This window comes from Canis lupus, chromosome 1, assembly GCF_011100685.1.
Source record: "Canis lupus familiaris isolate Mischka breed German Shepherd chromosome 1, alternate assembly UU_Cfam_GSD_1.0, whole genome shotgun sequence".
Lineage (NCBI taxonomy): Eukaryota > Metazoa > Chordata > Mammalia > Carnivora > Canidae > Canis > Canis lupus.
The window spans coordinates 32,471,886-32,490,497 of NC_049222.1; positions in this window are offsets into that span (position 1 = coordinate 32,471,886).

Consider the following 18,612-nt stretch of genomic DNA (forward strand, 5'->3'; position numbering starts at 1 on the left):
AAAGACTCAAATCATTTTTAGAATAGATATTTGAATAAATAGTATTTAGTATTCAAAATGTATGTCACTGAGAAAGTGATTTGATACAGCTACTATTGTAGATTTGATGTAATTTTGTAAAATTTTAGAGTAACTGAGGAATCTTTAGAAAACAGAGGTAAAGGGATGTGTCAGTAAACATGTAAAAATTATGATTCTACTAACAGTAGTAGACCAAGAGAGGAGGAAGAATAGGAAAAATGGAGAAAAGGATAGAAAAGGAAGAGGAAGGAGAACTTAGCATGTGCTAGACATGGTGCAAAAAAACAAGGTTTCCATCTACCCAAATTGTACTCAGAAAAAAAATTACTAGTAGGGAACTTAAGTAATTTTCCTCATGGCAGATAACTTGTAAGTTACAAAAACCAAACTCTCCAACTTTGCTATCAAAACTTTTTAAAATCAACACAACACTAATTCAAATTTTATTTTATGCTTTTTCTTTGGTCTAATTCATTAATCTCACAAATAACTTTGGATTCAGTTGAGATTTCTTATATAATCTGTGCTACTACATCCTGAGAGAATTTAATTTTGTCCTAAAATGACATCTGAAGCCAATATTTATAACCTAGTCTTATGTCCTTGCCAAGTTTCCTGTGCTAATGATCTTAAGCTTCAATAACAGCTGTCATGTAGATGAATTGCAAGGTACTTTGGGAGCTATATGAACATATCACACAGCTTATATCACAGATATATTTTCTCTATCACCCCTGGATTAAAATGTCACCTATTTTAAGAATTCCTAGCAAAGCATAAAGAAAAACGTGAATACATATACCATGGCCAAGTGAAAATTCAAAGTAAAAATTAAGGTTGACAGAATGTCATTATCACACAAATTAGGCTGGACATGGAAATTAATCTTTGAAATTTATAAAATGATAATTATCATTTCTTTGTATTTTCATCCATTTTCTTTTAAAAAGAAAATATAGGAAGAAAACTACTTATCAGCATTTTATGGTTAATTAATTCAGGGGTTATTCAATGATATAAAAGGGTTTCATATAATTCTGAAATAACTAATTTAAATCTTACCTTGACTATGGCATACTAAATAAATAATTTTTATTATAATGCTGATTTCTGTGTGATGTATACAATAGCCTTAATGTATTTTAATGTTATTTAAAATTTAAAAAGAAAACATCAAATTTGATACATTCTGTTTTGGTAGAAATCACTGCTAAGGAATACAGGTCAGTGTTTTTCAAGCATGTCTGATCAGAAGAATCTTGTTAAGAATCCAGACTCCTGTGCCCTCGCAGACAATATTGTATCAGACTTCCAAACAGAGGGACTTCATAACATGGCTCTTTTTTAGCACTCCAGTTGACTCTTTTTATCAAGGAAGTGTGGGAAACAATGTTGAAGGTAATATTCACAGTAAGAAAGAAAAGCAATGAGTGCATGCATTCTTCAAAAGCTTAATTTTGAAGGATGTTTACTGCTCTGGGTAGGACCCAAGAATGTCTTGGGATTCAAGACCTATAGATGTCCATTCTCATTTCTCCTGATCTCTGGCTCACATTTTTGAATTGAGCATCATGAGGTAGCCTGTAGTCCCCTGCACACAGTATGTCAGTTTTCATTCCCGTCCTTATCTGCTCCCTCTTTGATGCAATACTTTTCTTCTTTACCTCCTTTTATCCTCTTATCTTCACCATCCTGTTTCTCTTGATTAATTCTATCCATTATAACTCCTTTCATACATATCCTTGTTCCTTGTTGTGTCTTCCTTTATATCTTTCCCATAAACTACTTTTCAGATTCTGAACCTTCATAAAATCCTGAGCATTATTCAACCAATATGTTTACCTCACATAATTGTGGCTTTAATATGCCCTTTCCCTTCACTAGTTGCAAATATTCTGAAGGCACTTACCAGGACTTACTTTATTTATTTATTTATTTATTTATTTATTTATTTATTTATTTAATAATAAATTTATTTTTTATTGGTGTTCAATTTGACAACATACAGAATAACACCCAGTGCTCATCCCATCAAGTGCCCCCCTCAGTGCCCGTCACCCATTCACCCCCACCCCCCACCCTCCTCCCCTTCCACCACCCCTAGTTCGTTTTCCAGAGTTAGGAGTCTTCATGTTCTGTCTCCCTTTCTGATATTATCAGGACTTTATTTAGCTTCGCTTGCCTGGCAACTTCATCTGGAACATAGTGGGTGCTTAATATGTGATGATAGTGGATGGATGGAAAGATGGATGGGTAGATAAATGGTTAAATGAAAGGAAAAATCTTATTCCACAGATTGGGAATCACAGTAAAGTGTATAAGAATAGAGTCTAGACTTGAGTGAGTTCTAGAGCAGTACACACACAGCTTTTTTAGTAAGTCAAGTTGTGTACAATCAAGGAAGAGCCAGAGAACACTATTCCTAAAGGTGCTTGCTAGGTTCCAAATATCTATTAGAAATTCAAGGCAGGAGATCCTGGTTCTGAGATCACCTTTCCTCACTCACTTGTGTATATGTGTGTGTATTTGTACCTATGTGTTTTATTTTATTTTATTTTATTTTATTTTATTTATTTTTTTTATAAATTTTTATTTATTTATGATAGTCTCACAGAGAGAGAGAGAGGCAGAGACACAGGCAGAGGGAGAAGCAGGCTCCATGCACCGGGAGCCCGACGTAGGATTCGATCCTGGGTCTTCCAGGATCGCACCCTGGGCCAAAGGCAGGCGCCAAACCACTGCGCAACCCAGGGATCCCCTATGTGTATTTTATAACCTTTTCTGCTGAACCAAACTTGAACAAAATGAGGCTTCAGTGCAGCCACTGGCCATACCTGGAAGATCCTGAAAAGCCCATACTGATTAGTTTCAGTGCAGTTGAGTCTTGGTCTTTGTTTTATTTAGAGGACAGGAATCTTGGAAGATAGGGTGTAATTTGCCTCCCATTTGAGAAACTGGATAAAATCTAGATGTACAATCTCAAAAACAAATTAAGTTATAAATTTATCAGGCATAGCCTTAGTTTAGTGTTCTCAAGCATAGAGAAGAATGAGGTGGGTCAGAGGGTTAAGTTCTTCTCACATTGGCTGTGAGTGATATCACAGCTTGTGTCCTCTTGATTTGTAATGGAAATTAGACCCAGTAAGGGGCATCTTACCTTTTAAGCCATGACATTTCTGAAATTATACATTCTAAGCAGGCTGGATAATATTTTAAACAAAACACCATTGAGAATCCAGTTCATCAGAGTCACTGCACATACTCAATTGCTGATTTTTATATTGCAGTATTTTTGGCTCTAAAATCACGATGAAATAACACCAAAAGCAAATGGGCCATATTATGCACAAATTGTTTGCTAAATCTAAATTGCTAAATTGAAGCTTTTTCCAGCTGTGTCAGAACAAAAATATATTCAGCTACAAATATATAGAATTGGGATATTTTGAAGGTGAAAAAAATATACTAGGGTTCCATTATAAAACTGATTGAAAAAAGATATCCTTCCTTTAAATTCTGTTTTTTAAACAGAGGAAATCCATATTTCTGAACAAATCCTTTTCACATTAACATTCTCTAGGACATATGTCCCACTTGGTCTATAAACTTCTAAAATGGAATTATGAAAGAATAAATCTACTCATCTCCTAAGGAGGGTTGGATGGCTTCATTGTAAAATTAAAACTAGATGTCTTTAACACAGAGTACCTTAGGTTCTATGGGATGCACAATGACTCAAAAATTTGAAATTATTATCTAGATCCTTTGCAAATTTACTTTAGAATTATGGTACCGTAAAAGCTAAAAAGAAGTAAAGAATTTTAATACCGTGTTTTGAATTTAAGTGCCTAGAATATAAATCATGCAACTGAACGTTTTCAGGTCCCTTATGAAAAGTCCCTCTATGGCTTTGCTCCAGTCAACTCGCAAGGTATAAGAATAAGGAGCCCATTGTCTTATGTATTAAATCTATGTACTTAATTTTTAAGAGAAGTTCAAAATCCAGATTTTAAGTGAATTTCCACCATTTTTAAATAATTATGTGAAGCGAATGGTTGTCCTCTATGAGCCACATTTGGCTTTTGAATCACCTATTGTCATTTATGTTTCAGAAAATGACTCTTTCTTCAGGTGGTAACATAGCTAAGCCACCCCAGGCAGTGTCTTCTCTTTTGCCTTGAAACTTCTATCCCCTTCCTCAAAGCCCACTCAAGTTCCTCTTAGTCACTCCAAACCCCAACTTCTTGGAAAGTTCAGAGGAAGTTTCAATTCTTCTAGGAATCATTTCCCTTTCTGAAGCTTATAGTATTGTCTGCCTCTGCATTCCTCCAGAACATTTTTTTGTCCCATCTATTTGGTAGGAATTCTATACCATGGCATGGCGTCTATTATAGAATCATTTTGTGCTGTCCATGAATTTATATATTTTTTTAATTTGAGATAAAATTCACCATTTTTTCATTTTAAAATATGCACTCCAGTGGCTTTTGGGACATTTACAATGCTGTAAAATATCACTACTATCTGGTTCTAGAATATTGACATCACCCCAAAGGAAAATCTTTCCCTATCAAGTAGCCACTATCCATATCCAACTCCTTCTCGCTCCCGACCAACGATTAAAAAGTCATTCTTTAGTACCTACTATCTTAGCCCTTGGCAACTGCTAGGTTTTCTCTCTCTGGATTTGTCTATTTTGGATGTATTATATCAATGGAATTATGCAACATGTAGCCTTTGTTTTTGCTTTCCTTCACTTAACATAATGCTCTCAATATCCATTTATGTTATGGTATATGTCATTGTTTCATTCCTTTTTATGGTGGAGTAAAAGTCTATTATACGGATATACCACATTCAGTTTATCCATCCATCAGCTGATGGACATTTTTTTTTCCTTTTGACATTTATGTTGATGCCATATTTGGGGCTATTTTAAATAGTGCTACTTTGAACATTTGTGTGCATATTTTTGCTGGATCATCTATTTTTAATTCTTTGGGATATATATCTAGGAGTGGAATTGCTGAGTTTTTATAGTAAGACTGGTTTCACTTTTAAAGAATAGTCAACTCCTCACAGTGCAGCACCATTTTCTGTTCTTACCAACAAATGTGTAGAATTCTTCTGATTTCTTATTACTTGTTATCTTACTTGTTATTTTCTCTTCTTTCTTTATTTTTGTATTTTTATTAGAGCCATTTAGTCAGTGTGAAGTGATACCTTGTAGTTTTAATTTGCATGTCTCTAAAGACTGATGATATTAAGCACCTTTTTCAAGTGTTTATTGGACATTCGAGTATATCTTTTATGGAGAAATGCCTAAGTCTTTTGCCAATTTTTAAATTGGACTGCTTGCCTTTTGTTGTTGAGTTTTAAGTGTGGCTTATATAATTTATATAGACCCTTATGGGTGTTGGATTTTGTCAGGTGCTTTTACTGCATCAATTGACATAATCATGTGGCTTTTGTTTTTCATTCTATTAATACGTGTATTATTAATTCATTTTATATTTTGAATTATCCTTGAAATTCTTGAATAAACCTCACTTGCTTGCAGTGTATAATCCTTTCAAATGTTGCTTGGTTCAGTCTGGTAGTATCTTGTTGAGAATTTAGCATCTGTACTCATAAAGGATAATATTTTGTGTTTTTCATTTCTTGCAATGCCTTCAGCTTTGCATTAAGGTAATGCTGGCTTCATAAAACAGGAAGTATTCCCTCCTATTATTTTGTAAGAGTTTGAGAAGAATTTGTATTAATTTTTCTTTCAGAGTCTGGTAGAATTAACCTGTGAGTCCATAGGTCCTAGGCTTTCTTTGTTAAAGTTTTTGATTACTGCTTCAATCTTTTTACTTGTTATTGATCTATTCAGATTTTCTATTTCTTTTTGAAATTTTGGTTGTTTTGATTTTCTAGAAATTTATACATTTCATCTAGGTTATCAACTTATTGGCATAAAATTGTTCATAAAATTATTTTATAATCTTTTTATCTGAGGCCAGAAATAATATCGCCATTTCCATTCCTTTTTCTTCTTTCATTTCTAATTTAAGTAATTTAAATAATCTTTTTTTTTTCAGTCTCTGTAAAGGTTTGTCAATATTGTTGATCTTTTCTAGAAATCAACTCTGATTTCACTTATTCTATATTTTTTATCATTTTTCTACTCTCTATTCTTATCATTCTCATTTCTTTACTTCTGCTAGCTTTGGATTTAGTTTGTTCTTCCTTTTCTAGTTCCCTAAGGTGTAAAGTTAGTCTATTAATGGTTTTTTTTTTTTTTATGGTATGATTTATAAGTACAAATTTATCTCTGAGAACTACTGTATCTGCATCTCATAGGTTTCATTATTTTGTGATTTTGTTTTCATTTGTCTCAAAGTTCTATCACAATTTTCTTGTGATTTTTTTCTTTGAACTATTAGTTATTTAAGCTATGTTGTCCAATTTCCACAATATTTTTCAGATTTCTTTGTTATTGGTTTGTAGTTTTACTGCATTGTGGCTGGAGAAAATATATTTTATGATTTAAGTATTTTAAAATTTATGGAGACTTGTTTTATGGACTAGAATATAGCTAATCCTGGGGAATCTACCATGGTCACTTCAGATAAATAAATGTGCATTCTGCAGTTGGTTGTGGAGTGTTCTATATATGTCTGTTAAGTTTAATTGAGTATAATACTCTATTTCCTTGTTCATTTTCTGTCTAGTTATTCTATCTATTATCGAAAGTAAGGTATTGAAGTCTAAAACTATTGTTCTAAAAATTTTCTGCCTTTACTTCTGTCAGTTTTTGCTTTACATATTTTGGGGCCCTGTAGTTAATTGTGTATATGTTTTTAATAGTAAAAATTTATTAAAAACAGACTATTTTATCAATATGTAATATATAACATATAGTCTTTCTTTTCCTCTTAGAACAATTTTTGCATTAAAGTTTTTTTTTTTTTTTAATCTGATATTAGTACAGGTACTCAGCTTTTTGGTCTTCATTTGCAATGGCTGTTTTTCTGTCTTTTCACTTTCAACTTACTTTTCTCTTTGGATTTAAAGTTAGTCTCATAGATATCAAGTAATTGGATCATCTTTTTTAAAAAATCTATTCCGCCAATCTCTGCCTTTTATTTCTTTTGTGAAGATTTTATTTATTTATTTATTTATTTATTTATTTATTTATTTATTTAAGAGAGAGAGAGAGAGAGAGAGAGAACATGAGCAGGGGGCAGGAGTGAAAGGAGAGGGAGAAGCAGACTCTCCACTGAGCAGGAAGCCCAATGTAGGGCTTGATTCCTGGACCTGGGATCATGACCTGAGCCAAAGGCAGATGCATAACTGACTGAGCCACCCAAGCGTCCCAATCTCTGCCTTTTAATTGGACATTTTAATCCATTTATATATTTAATTTAACTAGTAGTAAGTAGGACTTACTTTTGTCATTTATTTTTTTTTCTATTTTTGTATGTCTTATCGTTTTTATTTCTCAATTCCTCCATTACTGCTTTCTGTTGGATTTAGTTGATTGTTTTCTATAATACTATTTTGGTTCTCTTCTAGTTCCTTTAAATGTATATTTTTTGGTTACTTTCTTAGTGGTTACCTTTGGAATTATAATCAACATCTTAATTGATAATAGTCTAGTTCCATTTAATGCCAGCTTAGTTTAAATAGTATATAAATTTGCTTCTACATAACTCCAACCTTCTTATTCTATTATTGTCACAAATTATATCTTTATATATGTGTGTTCGTTAACATAGATTAATAATCATTTTTATGTATTTCTCTTTTAAATTACATAAGATAGGAGGCAGGGCAAGGTGGCGGAAGAGTAGGGTCCCCAAGTCACCTGTCCCCACCAAATTACCTAGATAACCTTCAAATCATCCTGAAAATCTCGAATTCGGCCTGAGATTTAAAGAGAGAACAGCTGGAATGCCACACTGAGAAGAGTTCGCGCTTCTATCAAGGTAGGAAGACGGGGGGAAAAAAGAAATAAAGAAACAAAAGGCCTCCAAGGGGGAGGGGCCCCGCGAGGAGCCGGGCTGAGGCCGGGGCGAGTGTCCCCAGGACAGGAGAGCCCCGTCCCGGAGACGCAGGAGCTGCACCAACCTTCCCGGGCGGAAAGGGGCTCGCAGGGAGTTGGAGCAGGACCCAGAGGGGGGGATGCCCTCGGGCTCCCGGGGACACTAACAGACACCTGAGCCCTGGGGAGAGCACACAACACCCGCGACCAGCTCCCTAAAGGGCTGCAGCGCCCACGGCTGGACCCGGGAGCAGCTCGGCGGTGGCTCCAGCACAGGCTCCACGGGGAAGGGGCTGCGCGGCCCGGGAGCGCGATTCCAACAGCGCAGGCCCCGGAGAACAGGGCGCCGGGACACAGCCCAGGATCCGGCCTCCCCCCGGGACAGGCAGAGGCCGGGAGGGTACAGGACAGCAAGGACGCTCCTGCTGCCTGGCGGCCCCGCCCCTGGAGCATCCAGGCCCTGCAGACAGAGAGCTCTGTAGTTACCGCGGGAGCTGAATCCAGGGCTCCAGAGCTGGCCCCGCCACTGGGGTCGTTCCTCCTGGTGCCTCACGGGGTAAACAACCCCCACTGAGCCTCACAGTGGCCTCATAGGATAAACAGCTTGAACATCTTTCACTGAGCCCTGCACCAGGCAGGGGGCTGAGCAGCTCCCCGAGTGCGAACACCTGAGAATCAGCACAGCAGGCCCCTCCCCCAGAAGACCAGCTAGACGGACAGGGGAAAAACAAATTATTGACCAACCAGCGCTGGAAAGTTCCAGGGGAAGTCGAGGGATTTACGGTATACAGAATCAGAGGATACACCCCCTTATTTTTTTATTTCTGTTTGCTTGCCCCCCCTTTTTTCTTTTTTTCTCTTTCTTTTCTTCTTTTTTTTTCTTTTTTTCTTTTTCTTTCCCTCTTACTCTTCTCTCTTTTTCTCCCTTTTTCCCAATACAACTTGGTTTTGGCCACTCTGCACTAAGCAAAATGACTAGAAGGCAAACCTCACCTCAAAAGAAAGAATCAGAAACAGTCCTCTCTCCCACAGAGTTACAAAATTTGGATTACAATTCAATGTCAGAAAGCCAATTCAGAAGCACAATTATAAAGCTACTGGTGGCTCTAGAAAAAAGCATAAAGGACTCAAGAGACTTCATGACTGCAGAATTTAGATCTAATCAGGCTGAAATTAAAAATCAATTAAATGAGATGCAATCCAAACTAGAGATCCTAATGACGAGGGTTAACAAGGTGGAAGAACGAGTGAGTGACATAGAAGACAAGTTGATGGCAAAGAGGGAAACTGAGGAAAAAGAGACACACAATAAAAAGATCATGAGGATAGATTAAGGGAAATAAGTGACAGCCTGAGGAAGAAAAATCTACGTTTAATTGGGGTTCCCGAGGGCGCTGAAAGGACCAGAGGGCCAGAATATGTATTTGAACAAATCCTAGCTGAAAACTTTCCTAATCTGGGAAGGGAAACAGGCATTCAGATCCAGGAAATAGAGAGATCCCCCCTAAAATCAGTAAAAACCATTCAACACCTCGACATTTAATAGTGAAACTTGCAAATTCCAAAGATAAAGAGAAGATCCTTAAAGCAGCAAGAGACAAGAGATCCCTAACTTATATGGGGAGGAATATCAGATTAATAGCAGACCTCTCCACAGAGACCTGGTAGGCCAGAAAGGGCTGGCAGGATACTTTCAGGGTCCTAAATCAGAAAAACATGCAGCCAAGAATACTTTATCCAGCAAGGCTCTCATTCAGAATAGAAGAAGAGATAAAGAGCTTCCGAGACAGGCAGGAACTGAAAGAATATGTGACCACCAAACCAGCTCTGCAATAAATTTTAAGGGGGACTCTTAAAATTCCCCTTTAAGAAGAAGTCCAATGGAACAATCCACAAAAACAGGGATTGAATAGGTTTAATGATGACACTAAACTCATATCTTACAATAGTAACTCTGAACGTGAACGGGCTAATGACCCCAACAAAAGGCGCAGGGTTTCAGACTGGATAAAAAAGCAGGACCCATCTATTTGCTGTCTACAAGAGACTCATTTTAGACAGAAGGACACCTACAGCCTGAAAATAAAAGGTTGGAGAACCATTTACCATTCAAATGATCCTCAAAAGAAAGCAGGGGTAGCCATCCTTATATCAGATAAACTAAAATTTACCCCGAAGACTGTAGTGAGAGATGAAGAAGGACACTATCTCATACTTAAAGGATCTATCCAATAAGAGGGCTTAACAATCATCAATATATATGGCCCAAATGTGGGAGCTGCCAAGTATATTGATCAATTAATAACCAAAGTTAAGATATACTTAGATAACAATACACTTATACTTGGTGACTTCAATCTAGCACTTTCTACACTCGATAGGTCTTTTAAACACATCTCCAAAGAAACAAGAGCTTTAAAAGATACACTGGACCAGATGGATTTCACAGATATCTGCAGAACTTTACGTCCAAACGCAACTGAATACACATTCTTCTCAAGTGCACATGGAACTTTCTCCATAATAGACCACATACTGGGTCACAAATCAGGACTGAAATGATACCAAAAGATTGGGATCATTCCCTGCGTATTCTCAGACCATGATGTCTTGAAATTAGAACTAAATCACAACAAGAAGTTTGGAAGGACTTCAAACACGTGGAGGTTAAGGACCATCCTGCTAAAAGATGAAAGGGTCAACCAGGAAATTAAGGAAGAATTAAAAAGATTCATGGAAACTAATGAGAATGAAGATACAACCATTCAAAATCTTTGGGATGCAGCAAAAGCAGTCCTGAGAGGGAAATACATCGCAATACAAGCATCCATCTGAAAACTGGAAAGAACTCAAATACAAAAGCTGACCTTACACCTAAAGGAGCTAGAGAAAAAACAGCAAATAGATCCTACACCCAGCAGAAGAAGAGAGTTAATAAAGATTTGAGCAGAACTCAATGAAATCGAGACCAGAAGAACTGTGGAACAGATTAACAAAACCAGGAGTTGGTTCTTTGAAAGAATTAATAAGGTAGATAAACCATTAGCCAGCCTTATTAAAAAGAAGATAGAGAAGACTCAAATTAATAAAATCATGAATGAGAAAGGAGAGATCACTACCAACACCAAGGAAATACAAACGATTTTAAAAACATATTATGAACAGCTATATGCCAATAAATTAGGCAATCTAGAAGAAATGGATGCATTTCTGGAAAGCCACAACTACCAAAACTGGAACAGGAAGAAATAGAAAACCTGAACAGGCCAATAACCAGGGAGGAAATTGAAGCAGTCATCAAAAACCTCCCAAGACACAAAAATCCAGGGCCAGTTGGCTTCCCTGGGGAATTATATCAAACATTTAAAGAAGAAACCATACCTATTCTACTAAAGCTGTTTGGAAAGATAGAGATGGAGTACTTCCAAACTCGTTCTATGAGGCCAGCACCACCTTAATTCCAAAACCAGACAGAGACCCCACCAAAAAGGACAATTATAGACCAATATTCCTGATGAACATGGATGCAAAAATTCTCAACAAGATACTAGCCAGTAGGATACAATAGTACATAAAGAAGATTATTCACCATGACCAAGTAGGATTATCCCCGGGATGCAAGGCTTTACACTCGTAAAACAATCAATGTGATTCATCACATCAGCAAGAGAAAAAACAAGAACCATATGATCCTCTCATTAGATGCAGAGAAAGCCTTTGACAAAATACAGCATCCATTCCTGATCAAAACTCTTCGGAGTGTAGGGATAGAGGGAACTTTCCTCGACATCTTAAAAGCCATCTACGAAAAGACCACAGCAAATATCATTCTCAATGGGGAAGCACTGGGAACCTTTCCCCTAAGATCAGGAACAAGACAGATATGTCCACTCTCACCACTGCTATTCAACATAATACTGGAAGTCCTAGCCTCAGCAATCAGACAACAAAAAGACATAGAAGGCATTCAAATTGGCAAAGAAGAAGTCAAACTCTCCCTCTTCCCCGATGACATGATGCTCTACATAGAAAACCCAAAAGATTCCACCCCAAGATTGCTAGAACTCATACAGCAATTCGGCAGTGTGGCAGGATACAAAATCAGTGCCCAGAAGTCAGTGGCTTTTCTATACACTAACAATGAGACTGAAGAAAGAGAAATTAAGGAGTCAATCCCATTTACAGTTGCACCCAAAAGCATAAGATACCTAGGAATAAACCTAACCAAAGAGGTAAAGGACCTATTCCCTAAAAACTATAGAACACTTCTGAAAGAAATTGAGGAAGACACAAAGAGATGGAAAAATATTCCATGCTCATGGATTGGCAGAATTAATATTGTGAAAATGTCAATGTTACCCAGGGCAATATACACGTTTAATGCAATCCCTATCAAAATACCACGGACTTTCTTCAGAGAGTTGGAACAAATTATTTTAAGATTTGTGTGGAATCAGAAAAGACCCCGAATAGCGAAAGGAATTTTAAAAAAGAAAACCATAGCTGGGGGCATCACAATTCCAGATTTCAGGTTGTACTACAAAGCTGTGGTCATTAAGACAGTGTGGTACTGGCACAAAAACAGACACAGAGATCAATGGAACAGAATAGAGAATTCAGAAGTGGACCCTGAACTTTATGGCCAACTAATATTCGATAAAGGAGGAAAGACTATCCACTGGAGAAAAGACAGTCTCTTCAGTAAATGGTGCTGGGAAAATTGGACATCCACGTGCAGAAGAATGAAACTAGACCACTCTCTTGCACCATACACAAAGATAGACTCAAAATGGATGAAACATCTAAATGTGAGACAAGATTCCATCAAAATCCTAGAGAAGAACACAGGCAATACCCTTTTTGAACTCGGCCATAGTAACTTCTTGCAAGATACATCCACGAAGGCAAAAGAAACAAAAGCAAAAAATGAACTATTGGGACTTCATCAAGATAAGAAGCTTTTGCACAGCAAAGGATACAGTCAACAAAACTAAAAGACAACCTACAGAATGGGAGAAGATATTTGCAAATGACCTATCAGATAAAGGGCTAGTTTCCAAGATCTATACAGAACTTATTATACTCAACACCAAAGAAACGAACAATCCAGTCACGAAATGGTAAAAGACATGAACAGAAATCTCACGGAGGAAGACATGGACATGACCAACACGCACATGAGAAAATGCTCTGCATCATTTGCCATCAGGGAAATACAAATCAAAACCATAATGAGATACCACCTCACACCAGTGAGAATGGGGAAAATTAACAAGGCAGGAAACCACAAATGTTGGAGAGGATGCGGAGAAAAGGGGAACCCTCTTGCACTGTTGGTGGGAATGTGAACTGGTGTAGCCACTCTGGAAAACTGTGTGGAGGTTCCTCAAAGAGTTAAAAATAGATTTGCCCTAGACCCAGCAATTGTACTGTTGGGGATTTACCCCAAAGATACAGATGCAATGAAACGCCGGGACACCTGCACCCCGATGTTTCTAGCAGCAATGGCCACAATAGCCAAACTGTGGAAGGAGCCTCAGTGTCCATCGGAAGATGAAAGATAAATAAGATGTGGTCTATGTATACAATGGAATATTACTCAGCCATTAGAAACAACAAATACCCACCATTTGCTTCAACGTGGATGGAACTGGAGGGTATTATGCTGAATGAAATAAGTCAGTCGGAGAAGGACAAACATTATATGTTCTCATTCATTTGGGTAATATAAAACATAATGAAAGGGAATAAAGGGGAAAGGAGAAAAAATAAGTGGAAAATATCAGAGAGGGAGACAGAACATGAAGGACTCCTAACTCTGGGATACAAACTAGGGGTGGTGGAAGGGGCGGTGGGGGTGTGGGGTGGGTGACTGGGTGGTGGACACTGAGGTGGGCATTTGACGGGATGATCACTAGGTGTTATTCTGTATGTTGACAAATTGAACACCAATAAAAGTAAATTTATTAAAAAATAGAAATAAATAAAACACACACAAAAAATAAATAAATTACATAAGATAAAAAGAGGAGTTACAAATGGAATAAGTCATGGGAATAAAAGGCACAGCATAAGGAATATAGTCAGTGATACTATAATAGCATTGTATAGTGACAGTGAGCACAGCATAATGTATAAACTTGTCAAATCACTCTCTTGTACACCTGAAACCAATATAACAATGTGTGTCAACTATACTCATATGCAAAAATTTAAAAATCATAAAGTAATAAATTAGTAAAAATGAAGGAAAAATTGGCTAAAGAAAAGAGTAGTTACACATTAAAAATACAATTATACTGGCTTTTGTATTTATCTATGAGTGCCTTCACCAGTGTGCTTATTTGTTTTTAAGATTTTGAGTTACTTTTAGTCCTTTCACTTCATCCTGAGGACTCCCTTTAACATTTCATATAGGAATCTCTGCTACTGCCGAACTTTGTAGTTTTTGTTTATATACGAATGTCTTCATTTTTGAAGGCTAGTTTTCCAGACATAGAATTTGGGCTGATGGATTTTCTTTTTCTTTCAACACTTTAAACATCTCATCCACTACCCTCTGCTCTAGATGAGAAATTGGCTGTTAATACTATTAAGGATCCTTTGAACAAGACACTCCATTTTTGTCTTGCTACCTTTATAATTTTATCTTTGTCTTTCAATAATTTTCAAGAAATCTTAGTGTAGGTCTGTTTGAGTTTGCCCAAGTTGGGTTTGTTGAGTTTCTTAATATGTAGATTCAGGTTGCAAATTTGGGAAGTGTTCAGCCATGCATTTTTCAAATATTATTTTGACCCCCTTTTCTTTTCCCTCATCTTCTGGGACTCTGCTATGTGTATGTTGGTATGCTTGATGGTGTTCCAAAAGTCTCATTTTTCTTTAGTGCTTTTCTTCATTTTATTTTTTCATTTTGCTTTTCACATTGGACACTTTCAAATGGCATATCTTTGAAATCACAGATTTTTTTCTTCTGCCTATTCAAAACTACTATTGAACTGCTTTAGTGAAATTTTTCTTTCAGTTATCCTACTTTCACCTCCCAAATTTTCATTGGCTTTAAAACAAAATCTATCTCCTAATTGACATTATCCATTTGGTGAGACATTATTCTCCTAGTTTTATTTAGCTCTTTTTCTTGGTTTCCTTTAGGTCCTTTAGAGTAATTAAAACAATTATTTTAAATTACTTGTCAGGGAAGCCCAAACTCAAGGCTTCTTTGGTGACAGTTACTATTGGTTTGGTTTTTCCTGTGAGTGGGATGAACATTCTTGTTACCTTCCATTCCTCATAATTTCTTGTTGAATGGGCGATATTTTGAATATTACAGTGTGGCAACTCTAGAAATCAGATTATTCTCTTTCACCACAGTTTATTGTTACAAGCTGTTTTGGTAGTTGTCAAGTTCTTTTTCTAAACTAATTTTGATATTTCTGCATTCTTTGTCTTATTGGCCACTGGCATGTCTTTTTCTCCCACTGTGAAGTCAGGTAGAGATTTGATAGAGGTTTTCTTTTTTTTTTAAGATTTTATTTATTTATGCATGAGAGACATAGAGAGAGAGGCAGAGACACAGGCAGATAGAGAAGCAGGCTCCACTCCATGCAGGGAGCCTGACATGGGACTCGATCCCGGGTCTCCAGGATCCCACCCTGGGCTGAAGGCGGCACTAAACCGCTGAGCCACCAGGGCTGCCCTGATAGAGGTTTTCTTAAGTACTTAGAATGAAAAAAAGGAAGAAAGAATGAATTGAAAGAAAGAAAGAAAGAAAGAAAGAAAAAGAAAGAAAGAAAGAAAGAAGAAAGATTGATTTTCTCCTTACGTTTTCAGATTGACACTGTGTTGGGGCACTCTAATGCTTGCCAGGTAATTTATAACTCTGCTGTAGCCTTCACTTCCTGCCCACACAGAGCCTGAAGTTCAGCTGTAGGTGAGAACCTAGGTTCTAGGTCTTCTCAGGTGTTTTCTGAGCATGCAGTCAGACTTAGTCATTTTCATGACCTTCTATGTACCCCAGAGTACATGGGAAGTCGTCAAAGCTTTTTCTCCCTATGTTTCTCCTTCCCCAGCCTCTTAATTTCCAAAATTCTTGGTCTATTGTTTGTCTCAAATATTGCATTTTTGTCCAAGTGGCCATGGCTAATACATTTACCTTTAAATACTTTCAACAAACATTGCTGGATATGTTGTCACAATCTTGTGGAAACTATGAGGCAGATGAAACACATCAAGCTCTTGAGATGATCCTTCAGAGACGCACCAGGCAGGCCAAAACACACAGCTACAATTCTTTAAGAACAGTCTGTATTGATCCCTCTGGTACCAATAACCTGTGCCATCTCAAGGCTTCTGCTAAACTGTGTTGTGCAGATGGCAGCCATATAAGTTAAAATGCCCCAGAGCTCCCTTACCAAGTCCAACAGTTTTTCTCTTCATGATTGTTGTGTTTTATTTGATTCCAGAACTCCAAAAAAAAAAAAAAAGCTAATTCTGACAGTTTTTGCCAGCTTATATCTTGCCTTTGTGATGTGACAAAGTTTTGAAATTTCTACTCCATTTTTCTGATGTCACACTATCTTACTTTTTATTATTGATTTTAAGTTATAGACAGAATGGACACTTCTTGTAGTCTAGACTTTTATTTTTTTACTATTTTTCATGATTTTCCACTGTAAAGCCTAGAATTTAACTTACAGTAAGTATTGAAAAATAACATTGAATGAATGGATGAATTAATAAATCAATCAATAAACCCATAGAAAGGTTTTTATTACTTACCTTAGTGACTTATTCTGTAGTATAAAAATCCTGAAAATAGGAAAAAAATTTCCTTATATTCTCAAATAAATTTGTTATGGTAGCACTAATTTTCTTTTACTCAACTGTTACTGAAGATAGAGAAAATATGCTCATTATATTTTTCATATTATCTTTCTTAGTGTACAGTGAGTAGTTCTTTAATTTAATTTTCCCATAATCTTATCAACTACAAAATAAACAGTCTTTCAGTCCTTCCTCATTGGTTTTATTTTCTGCCTAAATTATCCAGATAAGGACTGGAAAATAGAGACCTATCTCATTTGGCTAAGTTAGCAGTCTTCAATTCACTTGGGAGTTGAGCAATCATTTCGCAATGAACTTTACTTTAGAATTCTTTAATTGACTGTGATAATGTAAAATAGTAACAGGAATATTACCCTTGGGAATGATGTTTCTTCCATAGTACTAAGTGGCTGGCCAGAGATATTTATGGTTGACGTCTTTGAGTTAGGGTTATCCCCAGCACCAGTGAAGGCAGATCCAGAGTGGATACTGACAAACTTAAAAATGGTACATTCTGAAAGACCAAGTCCCTATTTTTTTTTTCAAGTCCCTATTTTTATATCCAACTAGGAATCTTCTATAGAGATAGAGATACTGGCATTATTGAATACTTCACATTTATTTTCATGAAAATATTTCTAGAGTACTTTTTATGCACTAGGTAAATTCCTAGATGCTTTCTAGTAATTATTTACTAGCAAACAAAAGCTAACACCTTAAATTAGGTCTAGAGTTCCCATTTTAGTCAAGGAAATTGATAATCAGAGCCACTGAGGGGCTTGTGCAGTGTGTGCACAAGGGAGTACCACTCTCATGACCCTTTAAGAGAGAGCTTGCCTCAAGTGATCATCTCTGATTGCAGTGTAGCTGAGGATATGCTCTCCTCAGGCAGCTTCAATCAATGTCAAAGCAGGGTAGAACAGGACGTTGTGATTTCTGCCAGAGGCAGGACTCTTCTGCTGACACTCTTTGCCTAGAAGTCCCCTTTGGACTCGAGATTTTCTCAGACCTACACCATAGTCTGGATCTCTTCCTTCTCATCTGTTCCTCCTTTCATCCACTGTGGCCAGACCTGTCCCACAGACTAAGGGCTTCTCCTGCCCACTTCTGCCCTCTCTTCTTTTAGTTTTCACACACTTTACCTAAAATAAATCTTTTGTACTGCAAATTCTGTTTTGGCATTTTCTTTCCATAGCATCCAAACTGACATGAGGAGGAAGAATGATAGATTGGAAGAAAGCAAGAGTTATTTATTTACTTTGTGTTGTTGCTTTGGTAGAGATTGCTATGGTCTACCTGGATTTTCATTCTATTTCTCTCACTTGGCAATTCAGTCTTTTTGTATGACAATATTGGTTTTATAAAATGAGGAAAATCATATCTATCCTGCAGAATTATTGAACATGTCTATTTATTATTACCATTTGAATATCATTGGCACACAATGCTATATTAGTTTCAGATGTATGACTTAGTGACTTGATACATTTATACATTATGCTGTCCTCACCACAAGTGAAAATCTCACATCTGTCCCCTTACATTGCTATTACAATATAATTGACTATATTCCTATGTATGCCTTTTATCCTCATGACATTTTGTAACTGGAAGCCTATATCTCCCACTCTCCTTCACTCAACTTGCCCAATCTACTACCCCCTATCTTCTGGCAACCATCAGTTTGTTCTCTGTAGCTATAGGTCTGATTCTGCTTTTTATTTATTATTATTATTATTATT